The sequence below is a fragment of the Ascaphus truei genome, chromosome 15, assembly GCF_040206685.1.
Source record: "Ascaphus truei isolate aAscTru1 chromosome 15, aAscTru1.hap1, whole genome shotgun sequence".
Classification (NCBI taxonomy): domain Eukaryota; kingdom Metazoa; phylum Chordata; class Amphibia; order Anura; family Ascaphidae; genus Ascaphus; species Ascaphus truei.
The window spans coordinates 27,720,017-27,741,243 of record NC_134497.1 but is presented as its reverse complement, the minus strand read 5'-3'; the positions used below and the strand labels follow the sequence as shown (position 1 = coordinate 27,741,243).

Below are 21,227 nucleotides of genomic sequence, written 5' to 3'. Positions count from 1 at the left end.
GTAGTACACCTACGCTTCTTTAGGGGAGTGAAGACCTAACATCATGTCCCTTCATAAATAGCCCATGCGGGCACGTATAGGATAATTCCTTCAACGTTGTATTAACCCCTTAGGTCCCAATTCTTACTGTATTGATTGGGAGCATTATGAAAACGGACAAAATAGTGCCGTATGTCACTTAGAATTGTAATCTTATATTGGAGCAGATGTTCAATAAGAAAATAGAGAGCTAGTATATAATACATAGTACTTCACACGTCCTGAAATACTCGTCACTTCTGAGTAACTAGCAGAACTCCCAACAATAGGAGCAAAAGTGAATTGCGAAAATACCTTAACCACATGGGATAGAGCACATGTTAAAGGTCATAGATATATATGTGTATATATAGTTTCTTAAATGAACCCGAGAACTAAATATCAATAGGTAACATAGACAAATGGATATAGGGGTGGACTTGGTCCTTGCAGATGGCATAGTCAAACTTGTCCCCAAACACCTTATGTTGTTCCGAATCTATAGTGTCAGAGTCTCAATTGGTGGTGTTTTAGCATAGAGGTGGAACATTAGATGATATAATTATATGGGGATGTAGGAATGAACTAGTTCTTGTTGGACCGCCTCAAAAGTCAATACAGTCCATGTTGTTAATTTGTTCTATATACCTGGATCCCCATAGAAACCCCTCTTTATTAAGAAAGTACAACTGGTCCACGGATAGGTAATTCAGAGAAAGGGTGAATAGATAAAACCTTCGTTAAGACTGAGAGGGGACTGTGTTTTTAAGTCAAAAATACATCTGCACTCTGCTGAAGCAAATGCCGGTCCCAATCACCTTTCCGAGGTCCGAGAGGGACATGCTAGGTCCCAGTGAAGTGTAGAACTCGTGAGACACCATTATGTGCTTCTATGGTATGTCTCGCAATAGCTGTATCTAGTGCATTACGCACTAATGGTATGTGTTCAAAGACTCTAATCTTGAAAGCTCTATGCATCTTACCCACATAGAGTTTCCCACAGTCACAATTGACAACATATATTACTCTTTCATAAGACAATTTATAAAGTGTTTAATTTGGAAGTCCCGTGTGTGTTCTGAATTTGTGAAAGACTTTGTTGTGGCAATATGGGTGCATGAGCAGGAAAAAGATTAGTTGAAACAGCCAAATTCAGTAAGAAGCACTGATCAACTCACCAGGTAGATGGAAAAATAAAAAAAAACTTTTATTATACTACATGTTAAAAAACACTAAAGACAGGACAGGAAAATTCTCTCACACATTTCAGGCTATACAGCCCTTTCACAAGGAGAATGGTTGGGGCAAGATTGAAGGTAAGTTATATAGCCCCTCCTACGAACTCAAACGCACCTGAAGGTACTTGATTGAGTGCATTAAACATGTTATGGCATCAATCAATGCAGCATATGGCATATATCACATTGTCAACAAGGTTGTCGCTTGATTTAATGAAATCTAATTTTATGTCTCATTGTATATACAGTTGTGTGAAAAAGAAAGTTCATCCTCTTTGAATTCTATGGTTTTACATATCAGGACATAACAATCATCTGTTTCTTAGCATGTCTAAAAATGAGGTAAATACAACCTCAGATGAACAACAGCACATGACATATTACACCGTGTCATGATTTATTTAACAAAAATAAAGCCAAAATATAGAAGCCATGTGTGAAAAACTAAGTACACCTTATGATTCAATAGCTTGTAGAACCACCTTTAGCAGCAATAACTTGAAGTAATCGTTTTCTGTATGACTTTTTTTGTTTCAATTTTTTTTATTGTTTTTCGACAGAATGACATCATATAACATTTTTTAACATACATCTGTTACAACTTCATATTTTACAGCGAGAAGAAATATTAAACATTACATTACAACGTAAATAGTATTTTGTTGTCTTCTTTTCTTATATATTAACTTTCGTCTGTTGTATTCTACAGAACTTTTGTTATTTTTTTTTGACATTTTTTTCAACATATTGGGAAGCAGCCGCTTCCGGACATATCTCTCTCAGAGAAATTCAAGGATAGTGGAGAGAAAAGCAAGAAAGAAGAGGGAGGGGGGGAGGAGAGATAAGAGGGGGGGGGGCTTATTGACTCCAGACTTGTGTGACCCAGTTACTCATTTGTTAATTGTCTGGCCATACTGACCAAACCTTATGAAATTTATCCACCTTTTGACCCAATTGTGCCGAGAGGAGTTCCATTAATCTTATTTCCCTAACACGTCTCAATACTGTCTGCTTGGAGGGGGCGTTTATCTTTTTATGACGACGACCGTCTCTGCTGTTCCTCTTTACATTACACATCCTGCGTCGGCTGTTCTTCTTTACTCAACGCGCGTCGGGTTCCTTTGCGATGCGAGGCGTTGGGATGTCCTTGGCGTTTTCGTCGTTCCTTGTCTGGGTTACTCTTCCTCTGCTCCCTCAGATGTCGCTTCATCATCTGTATGTTGGAGACCCAGGGCCCTTAGGAATCTAGGGCCATCTTCCATGTAGGACACCACATGCATCTTCCCTCCAGCCTGCGCCATCAATTTAAAGGGGAAGCCCCATCTGTATCTCACTTTGTGATCCCTTAATTTTTGTGTAAGGGGCTGCATTTCCCTTTGCCTGTCTACTGTTGTTTTAGAAGAATAGAGAGCGTTGATAGCGCACAGCCAGGGGGTCCTGTAATGTTCATGCAGGAAAAGGAAACAGCCAGGCCACTCCAAAGGTGAAAAAATGGTAATAAGTTTATTGCATGCTGAATCTACACAAAAAAACGGACAGGTAAACGCACCTACGCGTTTCGTACTCAAGGTACTTTATCAAGGTACTGTTGTTTTAGATAGGTCACTGTAGATTTCCAGGTGGGTATTACGGAATTGAACCTCACCTCTTTCTCTGCTGCCTGTGAGCACTTTTTCCTTAGTTGTATAGGAATGGAAACGTATGATGACGTCTCTGGCCCTCTTAGGATCTTGCGATTTCGGGCCCAATGTCCTGTGTGCTCTATCCAGCTCCATTTGTTCCTACTTCAGCTCAGGGACCAGGTAGGTAAACATGTCTTTCAGGTACGGCTGTAAGTGAGTAGTCTCTACCGCCTCCGGGATATATCGCACACGGAGGTTCTGGCGCCAGTCTCTATTTTCCTGTTCCTCTGCGTTCTCTTTTAGGGAGCGGATTTCGTAGTTTAATCTGTTTATTTCGTCCTCTGCTTGGGAATATGAGTGTTCTATATCCTCCACTTTTTTTTGCAGAGTGTCAGTTTTCTCTGACAAAGCATTCATATCTGCTCTGAGTGTGTGTATGGCTTTATTAAGATTCTCCTGGAATCCCTGTCTCATTCTCAGGAATAAAGCCTCTAGGTAATCCCTGGTTACCTCTGGCTGTTCACCCCTGCTCCCCTGCTCAGGCATGCTGTCGGGCATTTCTATGGAGGATGTCCGGCCGCCATCTTGGATCGAGCCGTCTCTAGCTGGGGCTTTATGCAACAGCATGAAAAAGCTTTTCAAACTTGTTTGCGCGGGTCCCTTTAGCCTTCCACTCATCCCCTGGGAGTTGCGCCGTGCGCCGGTTGATTTTAATGTTATTGCTGTTCCGATTGGTCCTATTTTTAGGCCGCTATACTCCGGAGGGCTCTGGAGCTCTCTCCTCAGCAGATCATGTGCGATGACGTCACCGGAAGTCTCCCGTTTTCTGTATGACTTTATCAGTCTCTCACATCATTGTGGAAAAATTTTGGCCCACTCTTCTTTACAACGTTGCTTCAGTTCATTGAGGTTTGCGGGCATTTGTTTATGCACAGCTCTCTTAAGGTCCCGCCACAGCATTTCAATCGGGTTGAGGTCTGGACTTTGACTGGGTCATTGCAACACTTTGATTCTTTTCTTTTTCAGCCATTCTGTTGTAGATTTGCTGGTGTGCTTGGGATCATTGTCCTGTTGCATGACCCAATTTTGTCCAAGCTTTAGCTGTCGGACAGTCCAAATTTTGTCCAGATAATATGAAAGGTAATGCTATAGACCTTTTTAAACAAGCAGTGGAAAGAGATTTGTCACTTTTGTCGAAGGGTATTCAGTTCACTGTTTGTCCTAAACATAGTGATAATTTGCAACCAAAGCTACGACATGATATTACCACCCTTAGAGACAAAAACAACATTGTGGTCAAAAATGCGGATAAGGGCAGTGCTGTCGTCATTCTGGATTGCACTTATTACTATGCAGAGGCACACAGACAATTAAACGATCTGCTCTCCTGTAGACTCAGATCCTACTAACTCTTTTCTTACACTGCTATAAGAATTATTAGATGAAGGCAAAGATTTCTAAATTATTTCAAACAAAGAACTTGACTATTTACACTGTTTGCACCCCATCCCTCCAATCTTTCATCACCTTCCCAAAATTCACAAGTCCCTTCACATACCACCTGGGCGTCCTATAGTTTCTAGTATAGGGTCACTGGGTGAACACTTGTCTATGTCACGCTTGTGCGAGCCCACAGAGAAGACCTGACCCCGGCACTGAGGTGGGAAGGACAGTGCCACACACCCACAGCAGCAAAGGCGGGCCCAGTAGGTGGTTTGTAGCGTTGCTGGGTCTGGGTATGAAGAAAAAGGGTTAATCCAATACTCGCCAGGTTCCAAGGGTAGGAGAGGTACACTTAGTCGTTATCCGTAAGCCAGGGGTAAAGAGCCAGAGAGAATCCAAATGCAAAGCCAGGTCGGTACACGAGAGGTTAATCCATAAACCAGGGGTCACGAGCCAGAGAGAATCCAAATCCAAAGCGAGGTCGGTACACGGGAGGTAACTGTAGAAAACAAAGCAAGGCAGGGCTGGACAAGTCAGGCACACACAAGGCACACAAAGTCTATGTTCAGCAAGGTATGCCAGGAAGAGGCAGTCTTATATAGGAGACAGGAACCAGTAGGGTAAGGAGCGGAGGCGGAGCCTCCGCAGATGCCAGGATAGGTTGCAGGAGACAAGGCTCATAGCAAAGCTTGACACGTAGCTGGGGCTCGTTGCACACCGTCATGCGCGTGCACTGCGCACAGCGGAGGTGCGGTGCGTCCCAAGTGGGCGGAGCTATGCTCAGTGACCGTGCATAGAAAGAGCGGGTGCGCGCACGCTCTGTAACAGGAATGGTGATGCGCACATCAGCGGGGGGCGAATATTCGGCAGCTGCCGCTGCAGTACTATAGGTAAGCGAGGATGGAACGCGCCGCAAGGGACGAACTCCCCGATTCCTCACAGTCTATTTACATTGATTATTATTTACAACCGTAGAAGAAGTGAGGAATAAACCCCAGCTACTGATGCTGCAACCGTGGCTAAATAAAAATATAGGACATCCTTTACTCTTTTGGTCACTGAAGTTTGAAACAGCCTGGACGTGGGCTAAATAAATAGGTATCTGCTTTAAATCATCACATGTGATCGGACTCACTCAGGGTGGGGGCTAGTATGCAGGATAGAGATACGAAAAGACACGCTCGAAAAACACGTCTCAGGGTAAATCATTGAATCCAGCAGCTGCTGCCCTCACCAACACCCTGTGTCCCACACAAGAAAATCAGCTGGCAAGTACTCAAGGTATGATCCAATAAACTGCCAAGTGATGCTGATGTAGGTACATCGATGCGTCAATGCCACGTTGTTTGGCGTGCTCCTGCCGATTTGTTGGTATAGAAAAAAAGTTGCTCTTTGGAGGTCAAAGCTCTCAATGAATAGATGACGCAAGCACCATTAGTTGAAGTAGAAAAGCATTTATTTAATCAAAAATTGACATCCGCAAAGGTGAATAAGCTCTGACGCGTTTCGTCCTGACGTCATGTTGATGCTTCTATCCTCAGTTTACCAATATATCAGATAATTTGCTTCTGCATAAACACATAAACATTGTTTTTTTTTATTGTATCTTTATTGTGTTCTACATCATATAGTATATATTCATATAACCATTTGTTTGAACTAACTCATTTCCCTATTGTAATTTAAAAGTGGTTTGTATTATTAATCTATTTATCATTATTTACATTCTGGTTCAGTTTAAACCTATCTATGGCTTGTCAATTATTTACAACATGTACTGTATAACCAATGCAGCTGAGACTTTACTAGCTAGCAATCATGTCAACATCATAGATATTATTTCTATAACAACATCTAATTTCCCATTCAAAAATTGATGGAACATAATAGGAACTGAGGGAATTGTTTGCCCAAGACTTGGACTCATTTAATATCTTTCAGTCCATTTATTACAATTGAATCTATACTTGGGTACATACAGTTGTTTGTAAAAATGTAATCAGCTAAGTGATATTGATGACAATCTTATTTATATTTATTTATTTATAAAAATGTTTTACAAGGAAGTAATACATTGAGAGTTACCTCTCGTTTTCAAGTATGTCCTGGGCATAGTTAATATGACAAATAATACATGGTTACAAATACAGTTACATAAATGAACAGAGTATACATTATATACAATACATTGCATGCACAGTTAGAGAAGATGTATATTATAGGCTTATAACAGACGACAGAGAAGCCCAATGCTACATCCAATATGACAGAAATACACAGTAAAATACTTATATATTCTCTTGAAATAAGGTCATTTAGTTTAACCCTTTGGCCAAAGCGTTGTAAGCTTGCGAGCCACGTCAAGGCAGACACCTGTTTGCAAGTCCTAATACTACCAGATAAAATACTAATATACCTCTATTAGGATTAAAATTCTCATTTACCTCTATTAGGAGGGAGAAAGACCACAGTGGGTCTATATCCAGCAGAATGAGGAACTTGCAAACTAGGGAAGTGGGGAGGGGCGGGCTTAAAACCTGGGAAGGAGGAGCCACTGACCTCCACCAGCTGGAACAGCTGAGAATGGGTTAACAAAACACAGAACCCCAGCAAGCTCTTTTTGGAAACCCCTGAGCCCCCACAAAATATATATGTATGTGTGTCAAAATGGAGTGCTATTGAGCGTGGCATATGTATACAACAGACGACAGAGAAGCCCAATGCTACATCCAACATGACAGAAATACACAGTAAAATACTTATATATTCTCTTGAAATAGGGTCATTTAGTTTAACCCTTTGGCCAAAGCGTTGTAAGCTTGCGAGCCACGTCAAGGCAGACATCTGTTCACTTCCCTAGTTTGCAAGTGCCTCATTCTGCTGGATATAGACCCACTGTGGTCTTTCTCCCTCCTAATAGAGGTAAATGAGAATTTTTGCGCATTAAACATTATGATGACCTGTTGAAAATATTTCTTTGAACTAATAATCCAGCATACTGTACAGCGCTCTCCCCCTCGCCCCCCCACACACACAAGGCTAAAGTATTTCTACTTCTTATCTACACCTCTCCCACATCATTCATTTGTAATGGGTAGATTTCTGGCTTTAATCTTCCCAATCCTGTCATCACATTTCTGCGCATGCGTGTTTGTCTCATTGGAACATTGTTGATTATTTAGGCGCATGCGTGTATGACTTCTCATTCAATTTGAATTTCAAGTTTTTTATTTTTTTGGTTCTCGACATATGCCTGCATAACAATTATTGATATTCTCAGAATCAATCACTACTGTACCTTTTTAGTTCTACACTAGTCATGTACTGTACGTACTTTATGAGGTGGTGTGATTTTTATTTGGTGGTGTGAGGATCAAAACATTATGATGACATGTTGAAAATATTTAATTGAACTAATAATCCATCATACAGCGCTCTCCCCCTCCCCCCCACACACACAAGGCTAAAGTATTTCTACTTCTTATCGACACCTCTCCCAAACCATTCATTTATAATGGGTGACTTTCTGGCTCAGTTTAATAGTTTAATCTTCCCGAGTATGTTCTCACATTTCTGCGCATGCGTGTATGTCTCATTGGAACCTTGTTGAAACGCATATTTCTACTTCTTATCGACACCTCTCCCAAACCATTCATTTGTATTTATTTGTATTGGCAAGAATGACTCCTCCATCCACCCCCCAACCCATTCATTAAAATCTTTGAGGCTTTGTTTACGGTAACGCATGCGCACGTGTGATAATCCCTTCTTGAATGACTCATCCACGCACATACTGGCACCAAGAGCATTTCAAGTTTAAGGGCCGGTGGTAACTACTGCAGCACCTTCAAACCCCCTCCTCCCCCCCCCCACCACCACCACTTCACACACAAAGCCTTACAATGTGAATAGAAATGTTTATCCACACATTCCCGAATTAAAAAGTTTAATCTGATAAGCCCTTCTTGGCAACTAGTGTAGCTCACCCCTAACCACTTCACACACAAATTCAACCCCTTCTCGAAGAATCTCCCCCACACATTCAAAGTGAATTTAATTAAAGTTCAAAGAAAAAGAAAGAGATGATCAATGATGATCGTGAATTTAAAGAAATTGTTTTTTATTTTATCAGGATGAGAAATACAAATAATCATGAATAATTCAAATTTATAATAATAAAAACAGTAATACAACTTTTCAGTCTTTATCTTCTTCGTCATGGCTGCTTTGCATTCTGTAGTTTATTGAGACAGCGGGGGGGGGGGGGGGTTGTGTAAATTAGGACTGTTGATACACTATACACACTGTTCACTAATTTTACACATGATACCCCCCTCCTTCTGTAGTTCAGCATCTCTGAAAAGAAAAGAGAAATTAGTGCAGTAAAGTGCATTTATTGGCATTGCTTACACTATAACTACAGCATATTGGACTATGCAGTTACTACTGTCAAATTGTACTGTATACTGTACAGTGCACAGTAATTGTCTAACTGCTTGTTAATTTATAATTCTCTATACCCGTCTGCCTCGCAGCGAGCGTCCTCGTTAAGACAACCCCGTTAAGACCACGACAGGAGATGTCAACCCCGATAAGGCAACTTTGACACGAGCAAAGCATCATCTCAGACCACCTACCCTCGCCCACTGCCAGAAGCACACCCGCTCCCAGAGTCACACCCACACACACTCGCATTGAAACGGTGCCCGACAGCTTGCATGACCAGCCACTCAGGGAGAAGTACAAGGTTGCAAGTGCTGGCATAGCCCAGAGATATGCAATGTACATCTTCAAACACCACGTCAGTTACGAGGTGTACTGCGGGTGGACCCACAACGTGAACTACGAAGGGAATCGAATAAAAAAGGCGCTGCCAGAAAATTTACGGAGATCAATATTAGAGGAAGTGCTGCAGTATTTCAAAATTACCAATAATTTAATGAGAATCGTGAGAGACTCAATAAATGGCATTTTGAGGCACACAAGCGCTCGTCCATCGAAGGACAGACTGGCGGTGATCGCAGCTTGATTGTTCGTCTGTTCAAAAGTTATCCAAAAATGTTTTTACTCCCAAAAAATTAAAAAAAGTTAAACATTTTTTAAATTGTTTCATTGTGTCACCTTTTATAAGAAAATACAGTGTTTCAAAAACATACAGTCAGTAATGGTTGGTTAAAATCAGTCAGTCCCTCAAGAAGGCTACAAGAATTAGAGGGGGTGGGGAGTTGATAAGCGGTTGCATTACCTTTGTATTGTTAGTAAGACTTTGTGTGCGAGGCGGTTGGGGGGTGTGGGGGCTACTGCTACTGTCGAAGTGTGTGCAGGAGTTAGTAAACACAGTAAGGGCTTAGGGAATTTTCATGAATGGCTCGGGGGGGGGGGGAGATGTGTGGTGTCTCTTTGTCACATACACGCATTCGCATAAATGTGATGACACGCATACTGTATGCGTTTCAACAAGGTTCCATGAGACACACAGTATACTGTTCCCATGCGCATTAAATCAAAACAGTATTTAAACAATACATATACAATACATATACTGTAGAATAAATACATACTGTATAGAATAAAAGATTATACATTTTTATTTTTGGGGTTTCTTATACAGTACAGTATGTACTGTAAAAAAGTATTGAATATGAAAACAGCAGCATAGTGTTTAAGGTTTTCTATAAAGCTCACAGTTATTCTATCCTAATCAATAAAAATTGCACTGTCACTAAATTGTTGCCTCCAGTACTTGTATTTTTAAATCAGATTCATCAATGCGCAAGCAATGTTTCAAAAAAGCGATATTATCCATCGAAATCCCTCCATTTGCCGTTCTCCGCTTGATGACAAAGTTTATTTTCTGAGGAAAAACAAAATTATTACTGGTACTGTATATCAGCAGTGCGCAAACTGGGGGGCGTGCCCACTTGGGGGGGTGCAAGATTATGTAGGGGAGGGGCACGGGCTGCGTGCAGGGAAACCTGGGGGCGGGCAGAGCTGTGCACAGGCAACTACAAGCTCTGTGCTGAGGCTGCTTCTCTGCCTGCTGCAGGGGCGGGGCCTTGCTGCGCGGGCGGGGCCTTCCCTGCACACAGACAAGCCCTCCTCCGCCTGTCTGTTCCCTGCCCGTTTTCAGCAGCACAGCAGGAGCACACGGCTTAGTACTCTTCCCCCCCCCTCCAGGTGAAAGAGTCAGAGTGTGTGTGTAGTGTGAAGATATGTGTGAGTGAAGTGTGTGTGAGTGGTGATCTGAGTGTGTTTTGTGTGGTGATATGAGTGTATGTGGTGATATGAGTGTGTGTTGTGTGTGTGGTGATATGAGTGTGTTGTGTGGGTGTGTGTGGTGATATGATTGTGTGTTGTGTGTGGTGATATGAGTGTGTAGTGTGTGTGAGTGTGGTGATATGAGTGTGTTGTGATTGAGTATGTGTGCTGTCTGTGTTGGTTGTGATTGAGTGTGTCTTGTGTGTGTTGTGTTAGTTGCGATTGAGTGTGTGTGTTGTGTCTGTGTGTGTTGTGTCTGTGTTGGTTGTGATATGAGTGTGTTGTGTGTGGGTGTTGTGATTGAATGCAGCGGTGCACAAACTGGGAGGTGCTCCCCCTTGAGGGGGTTCAAGATTATTTAGGGGTGGGGGCGCGTGCGTCAAAACCTGGGTGCGCAGGCCGTCAGACGATGTGCGCTGGAGGGCGAAAAAGCTGTACGCGGGCGGCCAAGAAGATGTGCGCGGGCAGCCAAAGATGTGCACGGGCGGCTAACAGGATAGTGCAGGTGGTGTGTGTGCGCACACGTGGGAGCTTCGGAGGTACGGGTGAGGAGCACTCCCGAGCACTGTGATGTCAAAGGTCCCTTCTTCCTGTGTCTGCCTTGCAATAGCGCTGTGTTCCTGCTCTCCGCTGGCAACATGCTTCGCTGCGATCCTCTGCAAGTGAAAGGGTAGGCTGCATCTATATCAATCATACTATGAATGTACAGAAATAATGGGGGGGAAAAAGTGTAAACACTTCCCCGCTCGTGCTTGCAAAATTATGCAGGACACGCTGCGCTCATGCTTCGAGAGTTGGTGATGTCACCGCTCTCAACGGCAGCATGGACACAGCCTAATTTTGCAAGCACAAGCTGTTGAAATATGTAAGTATTTAGACATATTTGTATTTACATTGAATACCATTTAATAAAGGTTGTTTATTTTCATGTGATTTTGATTACATCAGGCAGGGGGGTCCCGAGAAATTTCATGGATAGAAAGGGGGGCTCGGCATAAAAAGTTTGCTCACCCCTGCCGTATATTATGGGGGCTATGCACTAAACTCCATAAAGTGGCTTTAAGAGCGCAAAGTGCTTTTAGAACGTGATATTGCGCTCAGCGCGATTCACAGAGCAGCGCTAACAGGCACTTTGCACTCTTAAACGACCTTTTTTCAAGAAATTTTTCTACTGTAAGTCCCACCAAACACGTACGATCAGCTAAATACACTGATTTCTGCCAGTCTGCGGGATTCTCTAAGCTACGCTAAGAGATCGTTCTTTAAAAACGCGCTTGAAAAAACACGCCAGCCCAAGGCAGGCGCAAATGGATCAGGTCTTAGAAAAATTTCTTTGTTTACATTTTTGCAGGCACACCATCCATACAACAGGCCGGCGGGTGTCACTGGGTGTTCCCCGCGGGAGTCCGGGGGAGCTGCGGGTCTCACCGGGCATGCGGTACCAATCCTGTGGCATCCCCAAAAAAATATATACATTTAAATGAATACAACCCCTTAACACATACACTAAAGTATTTTGCAAAATTAATATTATCCACATATGCAGTGGTTGACAAATCACCAAAAAATCTACTCGCCACACAAAAAAATCTACTCGCCACCTAGTACCAAACGTGTGCTGCTTGGGCCAATATTTACTCGCCCGGGGGTTAAATCCACTCGCCCGGGGCGAGCAAATGTATAGGTTTGTCGAACACTGCACATATGGATAATACTGTATTTGACCACTTGACATACATTAATCTGTATAAAAAAAGTACATACATTTAGCACTAAGAGGGGTCCACGGGTTGTCCTCGCGCCTGTCTGGGGGTCCCCGGGTGTTGGCGAGAATATCTCTGTGTCCCCCTGAGCTGATTATCATTAATTGAATTAAAGGAGAATGCATTATTGTTTTTAAATGAATAACAATGTCACTACATCTATCTTCCTAACTTGATAATATACACCATTCATAAATCCACAGTCAAAGCGATGCTGCGACACAATAGGAGTAATTGCTAGAAAATAATGACACAATCATGACATTTGTATGTAACATGTTGAGTCATAAAAGTGTAACATCACAAGAGGTACTAGTTTGTTTGTATAAAGGTGTGGCGGAAGGTTGGATTATTGACAGGATCGTTGTTTTCTGATCACGGGAGTATTGCCCTTTAAATTAACCCTGTGATAACGTTTGCTGGTATACTAAGAGATACCTTAAAGCAGGTGGCCCTTCATGTCAGTCTCTGGTAGGTTCCTGGGTCCCCTGTGTCTAGGAATATAAGTCTCTGGGTGTCTTGATCTCAGCACCCCTTTGTGCTCAAGACAGTCTGTGTGCAGGCTTCTCTGCTTTCCTGTGTCAGCTCCAAATGTCAGCTCAGGAAAATCCTCCTCCTGTGTCTCACATGACACTATTTCACAGAGCTCTGAGGGAGCTCTAATCAGCCAGGTGGAGTTGATTGCAGGTGTGCAATTAACCAGCACACTGCTAGATTACAGGCAAGATTCTTAACAGGGATAAGACCCTGTTACACGGCGCAATTATGCCAATTTACACAATAGCACAGGGATCCAGAGGTGAGGTGGTGGGTGGCACTGGAGAGGGAGGTATGTGCCCCACTGGAGCTCAGGGATTTAATTTGGTACCCAAAATCTAGATTAAAGGATTTAAAGGAGCCGCTGACCTTGGTGCTCAACTCGTTATCGGTCTGGGAGGCGGCCAAAAATAATTGCTCATTGACCTCAAAACATACTTTAATGGCCCTTTGTACGGTAATCCAGACTTTGCTCCGGGGCTAGAGGGCAAGAATTTCACTCTATGGTGGCAATTGGGGATTGGGAGGCTGAAAGACCTGGAGGGAAGAAACACTATCAAATCATTTGACCAATTAAAGTCGGAAAAAGACATCCCCAACACGGAATTTCTTAGATACCTCCAGGTCCGGGCATTTTACCTCAAGCACTCGGTGAGACCACCACTAACCAATTTTGAGAGGCTCTGTGTGCGGGGCACCGACACACAGGGACAGATTTCTGCTTTGTACAGAGTGGTGGTCAGCGCCGACAGGGATGGAACACATAGACCCCGATTCAGGACACAATGGGAGACAGATTTAGCATGGCCCCTAGAGGACGAGGACTGGATGGAAATTTTCAAGGCGGCTGCCAGTAGTTCGATCTGTACGACATTAAAGGAGAACTCATACCAAAGGTTAAATTTATCCCAGGATCTCCCACTCTGTCCAAGGCGGTGCGGGGAACAGGGGGATCTGGTGCATGTGCTGTGGTTCTGTCCACGAATCGTGCCGGTTTGGAGTCAAATCAGAGATTGGTTACAGAGTATCTTGGGCCTCCATATTACGCTAGACCCGTGGCTGTTCCTGTTGGGTAAGCCTACAAAAGAAGTATCAAGAACGGGTAACAAATTGATTGCACATTTTTCAACAGCTATGAGGTGCGAGACCGCAGCATTGTGGAATCAGAATGCAATTCCTTCAATAGACAAAATTCGGAACAGGATTTGGTTTGTATGCCGGATGGAAAAGTTGACGAGTCTGGTTAACGACACTGGCCCAAATTTCCATAAGGTCTGACTTCCCTGGTTGGCACAGACAGATATTCAGGGGGTGAGCAATGCCACTGTCTGGCTCTGATAGGATCAGGTGAGTTCTCCTCTGATGGGCTGAGAGGGACAGAGACTGAGAAACTGGGTGACAATGGTAGGCCCCCCCAGATAAACTCTGAAGTAGGCAGGAACCCCCTTGTCTGTGGCTATGGAGATAAAGCACAGAGTGAACTTAGGTCACTGGTACACGATAAGGGTGTCTCGACGACCTCTCCTCCAAACACCCCCCCCCCCTATGTCTTCTCCCTATTGTCTTTGCCTATTGTCTTTTGTCTTTCTCTTCCCCTGTTTGTTAGATGTTGTATGTCCAGAATTGTCTTTACGGCGCTTATGATATGACGGTATGTTACTGTATGTCTTCAAAACCCAATAAAATGAAAGTTATAAAAAAAAAAAGACCCCAATCATAATGTCTTTTTCTTTCCGATATGTTATTGCACTTTTCCCATTTATTGCCCCTTTATCAGGTCCCACAAACATGGTGTGAGAGTGTTATTTGGGGGCAGGCAGACTGCAGGGTCAGGGTTCTGATGAAGCACTTTGCAGCTCAGCTCTGCTCAGTGTCAGTCCCCCGGGCTATGTGAGGGAGCAGGGGGGCACTGTGTGGGGAGCAGGGGGCACTGTGTGAGGGAGCAGGGGGGGGGATCTGTGTGAGGGAGCAGGGGGGGATCTGTGTGAGGGAGCAGGGGGGGGATCTGTGTGAGGGAGCAGGGGGGGGATCTGTGTGAGGGAGCAGGGGGGGGATCTGTGTGAGGGAGCAGGGGGGGGGGATCTGTGTGAGGGAGCAGGGGGGGGGGGATCTGTGTGAGGGAGCAGGGGGGGGGATCTGTGTGAGGGAGCAGGGGGGGATCTGTGTGAGGGAGCAGGGGGGGCTCTTAACTTTCAAAATAAAGTACATTTCAAAGACAAAACCAGCAGCCCTGCCTGTACTACCACAGACATCTGAGATAAAGAGAGAGAGTGTGCGTGTGTAGTACTTTAGGCCCGTAATATAGTAGGCGTGCTTGCTTCGCCGTGCGCGCGCGGCACTTATAATTGGCTGTGGTTAGCCAGCCGTTCTATATTAGGGGCGCGCATGGCAGTGGCGTAGATTCGACCGATCGGGGGGGAAGACTCCAAAAATAATATTTCCCCACTGCTGCCGCTCAGAGTGAGGCTGGTATGTATGTATGTATGTGTGTATGTGTGTGTGTTTGTTTGTGTAATATATACTGTATATACAGTGTTCGACAAATCACCCAAAAATCTACTTGCCCAACCAAAAAATCTACTCGCCACCTAGTCCCGCCCCTAACCCTAGTCCCGCCCCCAACCCTGCTTTAAAATAAAATATATAAATAAAATACATTAATAAATTCCTAGTCAGAACAACATTCGTTTTTGACATAAATGTATTTATTGTATTACATTATACTACAATTAGGCTTTGTTACGTGTGTGTGTGTGTGTGTGTGTAAATGTTGATCTAGAAATAAAAGCCAGGTGTGAATGACCAGTTTCCTGAACCCCTTAACCAGTGTCTGGATGTCCCCGCTTCACAATATCTAAAGCAGCAATCCCGCCTGGGATCTTACCTGATCCGCAGTCCCTCAATGTCCAGGTACCCTCATTCCCGCAATGTTATACATTGGAGGGGATGTGTTCCCTACCTGTCTTCTGGGTTAGGGGGGGGGTACCGATGTCTTCCATGTGAAGCTTGAGTCAGATCTTGAAGAAAGCAGTATAGGTTATTTCGGTGTATTATAGGGCAGTTAAGATATATAGGGTAAATAAGAGATCCAGAAACAGAGTGTGAGACAGACACAGAGAGAGGGTGAGAGAGAGAGAGAGAGAGAGAGAGAGAGGCAGGGGGGGTGATTGGGTGGGGTGACGGGGTGATTGGGTGGGGTGACGGGGTGATTGGGTTGGGTGGGGGGGTGATTGGGTGGGGGGTGATTGGATGGCGGGGTGAGGTGACGTGACCTTCTGGTGTCCTACACACACACACACTCCCACGCACACACACACCCACACTCATGCACACACACCCCCACACACCCATGCACACACACACCCACCCACCCATGCATACACACACCCATGCATGCACACACACACACACACACACTCTCCCATGCATGCATGCACGCACGCACACTCTCCCATGCATGCACACACACACACACACACACACACTCTCTCCCATGTATGCACACACACGACAGGGGGAAGAAGAGGAAAGGCCGCGCGACCGAGCACCCCCACCACTGCCCCTCTCCCCCCCCCCCCCCGCGACCATCTCCCGCTCTGCGCGGACCGTGGGGAAGCGGAGACCAAGGAGGTAAGGGTGGAACACCCTCCATTACCATAACCCGCCCCGCGTGGGTTTCGCGGGAAGCCGGGAAGTGGCGTGGGGAGAGAAGGGGGGGAACAACCCCACTACCATCACCGGCCCCGCGGCGCAGGTATCGGGGGGGAAGCGGGAAGTGGTGCGGGAAGCCGGGGGGAGAAGGGGGGGGAACACCTCCGCCCCGCGCGGGAAGCCGGGGTAAGCGGGTAGAGAAGGGGGAAGACCCTCGCTACCATCTCCAGCCACACACGGGTATCGGGGGGGAGAAGCGGGGAGTAAGGGGGAACTGCAGGAGGCAGGGAAGGAGCAGAGGGGATGGATGATTGGAGAGTACTTACTCTCCAACAGATCTCCGGCCAGAAAAAATGGGCGTTCGTTGGGGGCGGGCTCATATAGAGCCTGGCCGGGCTCCCACAAAGCCTGGGAGCGCGCGCCAATCAGCTGTCAGGTAGGGGGAGTTTTGTTTTTTCAGCCAGCGCGAGCAGGGAAATTTTCAGCGCGAGCAGGGAAAATTTAAAAAAACAAACACGTGTGCTGCTTGGGCAAATATTTACTCGCCCGGAGGTTAAATCCACTCGCCCTGGGCGTATAAATGTATAGGATTGTCGAACACTGTATATTTGCCCAAGCAGCACACTTGTTTGTTTTTTTAAATTTCCCTGCTCGCGCTGCCTGAAAAAACAAAACTCCCCCTACCTGACAGCTGATTGGCGCGCACTCCCAGGCTTTGTGGGAGCCCGGCCAGGCTCTATATGAGCCCGCCCCCAACGAACGCCCATTTTTTCTGGCCAACAAAACGTCACAGCTTGCACACAATGTACTGGTTCATATAGACACGTGCTAGTCTCAAATAATAGAAATAAACATTTCCATTGTACCGGACGAGAGAATGGTAATGATCTGGAGTGCTGCCTCTGATATTCGGTCAAACGGTATCGTATAGTATATATATATATATATATATGTGCTATACGATACCGTTTGACCGAATATCAGAGGCAGCACTCCAGGAGATAGTCAAAAAGAATTGTATTTAGTGTGACATATAAACAATTTATATGTCACACTAAATACAATTCTTTTTGACTATCTCCTGGAGTGCTGCCTCTGATATTCGGTCAAACAGTATCGTATACCTTATTTCTTTTATATAGGATTTGCACCCACCAATATCTACCTGACGGAGTGCCTTGTTCTCACTTAACCACTATATATATATATATATATATATATATATATATATATATGTAAGGGGGTCACCCCCGGTTTCCCTGATTTTCCTTTGCCCCCTGCCTTACCCCTGTGGCAGTGGGGGAAGGGGACGGCGACTTCTCCCGGCGGGCACCGCCCTCTTGGTTTTGGCGCGAGCTTCGCCCATGCGCAGTAAAGATCGCGCACGCGGTCCCCATAGAAAAGAGCTTTGCCAAGGACTACAATTCCCAGCAGCCTCTGGGGACTGCACTTTAACCCTTGTCACAGGCAGCATTGAAGCCAATAGAGCTGGCAGCTTCTCATGCTGCAGAGTTGCAACAATGTTGTGTGCAGACAGGGTTTTTGTCAGTTGGAGCACGCTAGTTAGTCAGAGACCGGAGCAGCCCAGGGAAGGAGGTAGGGTACAGGAGTCAGGGACTCCCTGTACTAGGCCAGCACCCCCAGGGCCCGAGATAGCTCAGCTCCCCAGTAAGGTGAGTGTTGCCAGGGACAGCCCTCAGGTTAGGGACCCTGCCACTTACATTAGTGGGAGCTGGGAAAGAAAGGTTACAGAGAGTTGGAGTCAGGGAGCTGTGAGGGAAGGAAGGGTGCGGGGAGCGAGTGCAGCTCCTGCCCCATATAGGTACCTACACCCCAGGTAGGCCCCAACTCCCCACTAGCTTAGTGGGTAAGTGCTTAGGGAGGCCCAAGATAGGGACGCTGCCCTTAGTGTAGAGTGCTGCCTTGTCAGAGTCACGGCTGTTAGTGCTGTGAGGTCTGACAGGCAGGCACCTTGTTGCGCAGCACGTTGGCTGCAGCATCCAGTGAGCTACAGCTTGCTGCTGTAGGCGCTGGGACTCGTTAGGTCTTAGTAAGTACAGTCAAGGCTGGGAAGAGTTAGGGGAGTGGGGCAGGTTATTAACCCCGGTAGGCCTCTAGGAGTTATCCCCAAAGCCACTTTAGGTTGCGGTACCACAGGGACAGGCCCTAGGTTAGGGTTCCTGTCACGTTAGTACCAAGTGTTAGTTAGGGACTCAGCGGACGCTGCGGTTCCTGTAAAGCGGTTCGGACCCACGTTGGGGTCCGCAGAGACTATTCCAGAGGGAGACCGCCCTGGCGGTCTGCGTACAAAGGAGTTCGGTTGGAGGATCAGACGGATTCATCACACGTCTGACCCTTTGCGAAGCCAGTTGCTGATCCGAGTACCGGAGTGCTCGGCAGGTACCATACAGTCATAAGTGCACCAACGGGCCCCTTAGTGTAACTGTGACTGCGCAGTCACCCACGTTCTCTCCAAGAGTGCGGGACATTGGGTGGGATTCTCGGGACACTGGGTGGGATCACCTGGTGTTGGGGAAGCGTCCTGCGCGACGCCGTAGGTGTCTCCTCTAGAGAGGGACACAGGTTATATAAAGGTGTTGCGTGATATGTTATATTGCTTGTTAGTAAAGTCACTCGTTAATATATATATTCCCGTGTATGTGATTATTGTATTGTCCTGCGAGGAACCACTCCCCCTCTGGTGGGAGCCATCGCAGGTGGAGGCGCTGAATTGAGTAAGTAGTTACCCCTAGTATAATTGCCCCAGGTTCCCCGTGGCGGAAGCTCAGCCCTCCTGCGAGCCAACAGGTAATGCACCACACCTATGGTAACACCGTATGTTCCTTGCACCCACATCAGATCTGCGATTGGGGGGGGGGGGAATAACCGTTACATATATATATATATATATATATATATATATATAAAGTTGCACATGGTAATAAATTATTTATTCTCACGTCTTTTTTTAGTTTTTAAATATTATAAAATGAATGATTGTTTGAAAGTTAATCTATACACATATACACACACAACTACCCACTGACACATACGCACAGACACAGGGTCCCAGTGACACACATGCAGCATTCCGGTGACACACACGCACTCATTGATAGACACACCAACTCGCCCACGCGCACACACACACACACACACACACACACACACACACTGAGCTTCCCTGTGACAAACACACACAGAGAGATAGCTACACACACAGTAACAGCTTCCAAGCCTGTCGCTCACAGCACGGACCCGTACCCACAAAAAGTGTGCGTCACGTGCACGAGCGTTCGCACAGGCGCGCGCCAACTATAAAACAAGCCTTAGTTATATTACAGCCTCAGGGGTTATGTCATATCCATGTTACCTCCTTCTTATCAACATTGGTCAAAAGGGAGGAACTGAAGCAGCTTTACTGAGATATATTAAGGACAAGGAGGAGTATACACATCTACATGCAGAAGAAACTATCTTTCCCTAGAACAGTGCCTGGGAAATGTTACTGTCTTGTTTCTAATCTACACAGTATGTGACACGTGATCCGTTTTGAAGTCTAAAAACTACAACTCCCATGATACCCTTAGTGTGAGCATGCGCAGTAGGACACAGCTGTGACCTGGATGTAGTCAGTGTCTCCACTTCCTGGAAAGAGAAGATGAAGAAATAAAGCGGTGCAGGAAGCACACAGGAGTCTTTTCTGTAAGTAACCTTACTTTGTATTCAAAGCATCAGAGCAGGTATATGCAAACACGTGGCGTTTCAGGACAGACACGTCCTCTCCTCAGACCATACACCTTACTGCAATAAAATAACTATTTACTTACACAAAGCGCTTATCCTAAAAAATACCTGTTGGGCAGCGTACCTAGTGTACTCATAAAGCTATACCTAAAAGGTGAAGGATGTGACTGACCCCAAATACAGAGACCCCCACGTGTATACATAATACTGACTGTGGGTTTGATCTTAATAACTTCTCCCAATAATAAATGGGCTACTCTTATATCAACAAGTTTAAAGCATTGAAATTTAGTCCCAATCAAAGGAGTGTAATAGATCAGTCCAAGATTTAAGAAATGGCAGCCTTAGGGACAAGACAGACAAGTCTTCCAAAACTTGTCAAATACAGAACTTGAACACACAAAGCAAATCACAGGTACAGAACAGTACAATACCAGTCCCGTATATGGTTATGAAAACCAGTCCTGTTAGCCACGTTGATGGCTTTAGAACTTCCTTTTCCACCAAACTGTGTTTGCTATGGATATAAAGGGGACAAATTATTGAGCAGCACCTTTGATTATGGGGCCTGCTTCACCCCGACAAATGCCTACTTACAGGAATGAAGTTGATCACTGGCAAAAAATGAGTATCTTTAATCCTCTCCCCTGCGCTTGATCAGGTCCACACCTGCATTCCTTCTCCAGGATCTCCAACAATGCGTGATTCTCCCAAAATAAAGTGAAATAAAAAGTACCTAGTGTAGTACTGATTAAAACATTTATTAATACACACAGATATAAAAAAACCACTCAGTGTGTCTGCACGTGTTGTACGACACAAATTGCCGCCGCGGCTTGAGCCTCCTGAGTGGTGTCCGGCAGCTGGGATCAGTGTTGCACTGCTCTCCACCGTTCGCGACTCCTCACACTGTCTCTCTTGATGACATCACTGCCGGGCGCCGAACTCCT

The 21,227-nt window shown here is 45.3% G+C and overlaps 2 protein-coding genes across 3 annotated transcripts in view; both read left to right on the top strand.

Moving 5' to 3' along the window:
- Nucleotides 1–21,227, top strand: part of LOC142466726 (uncharacterized) — an 89,829-nt gene that overhangs the window by 50,401 nt on the left and 18,201 nt on the right. The window lies entirely within an intron of this gene.
- The window catches only part of LOC142466734 (uncharacterized), a 455,555-nt gene continuing 454,514 nt past the window's right edge, over nucleotides 20,187–21,227 (top strand). The window contains exon 1 of the mRNA XM_075572084.1: nucleotides 20,187–20,235. The gene's annotated coding sequence lies outside the window, so the exon portion shown is untranslated. The remainder of the gene's footprint in view (nucleotides 20,236–21,227) is intronic.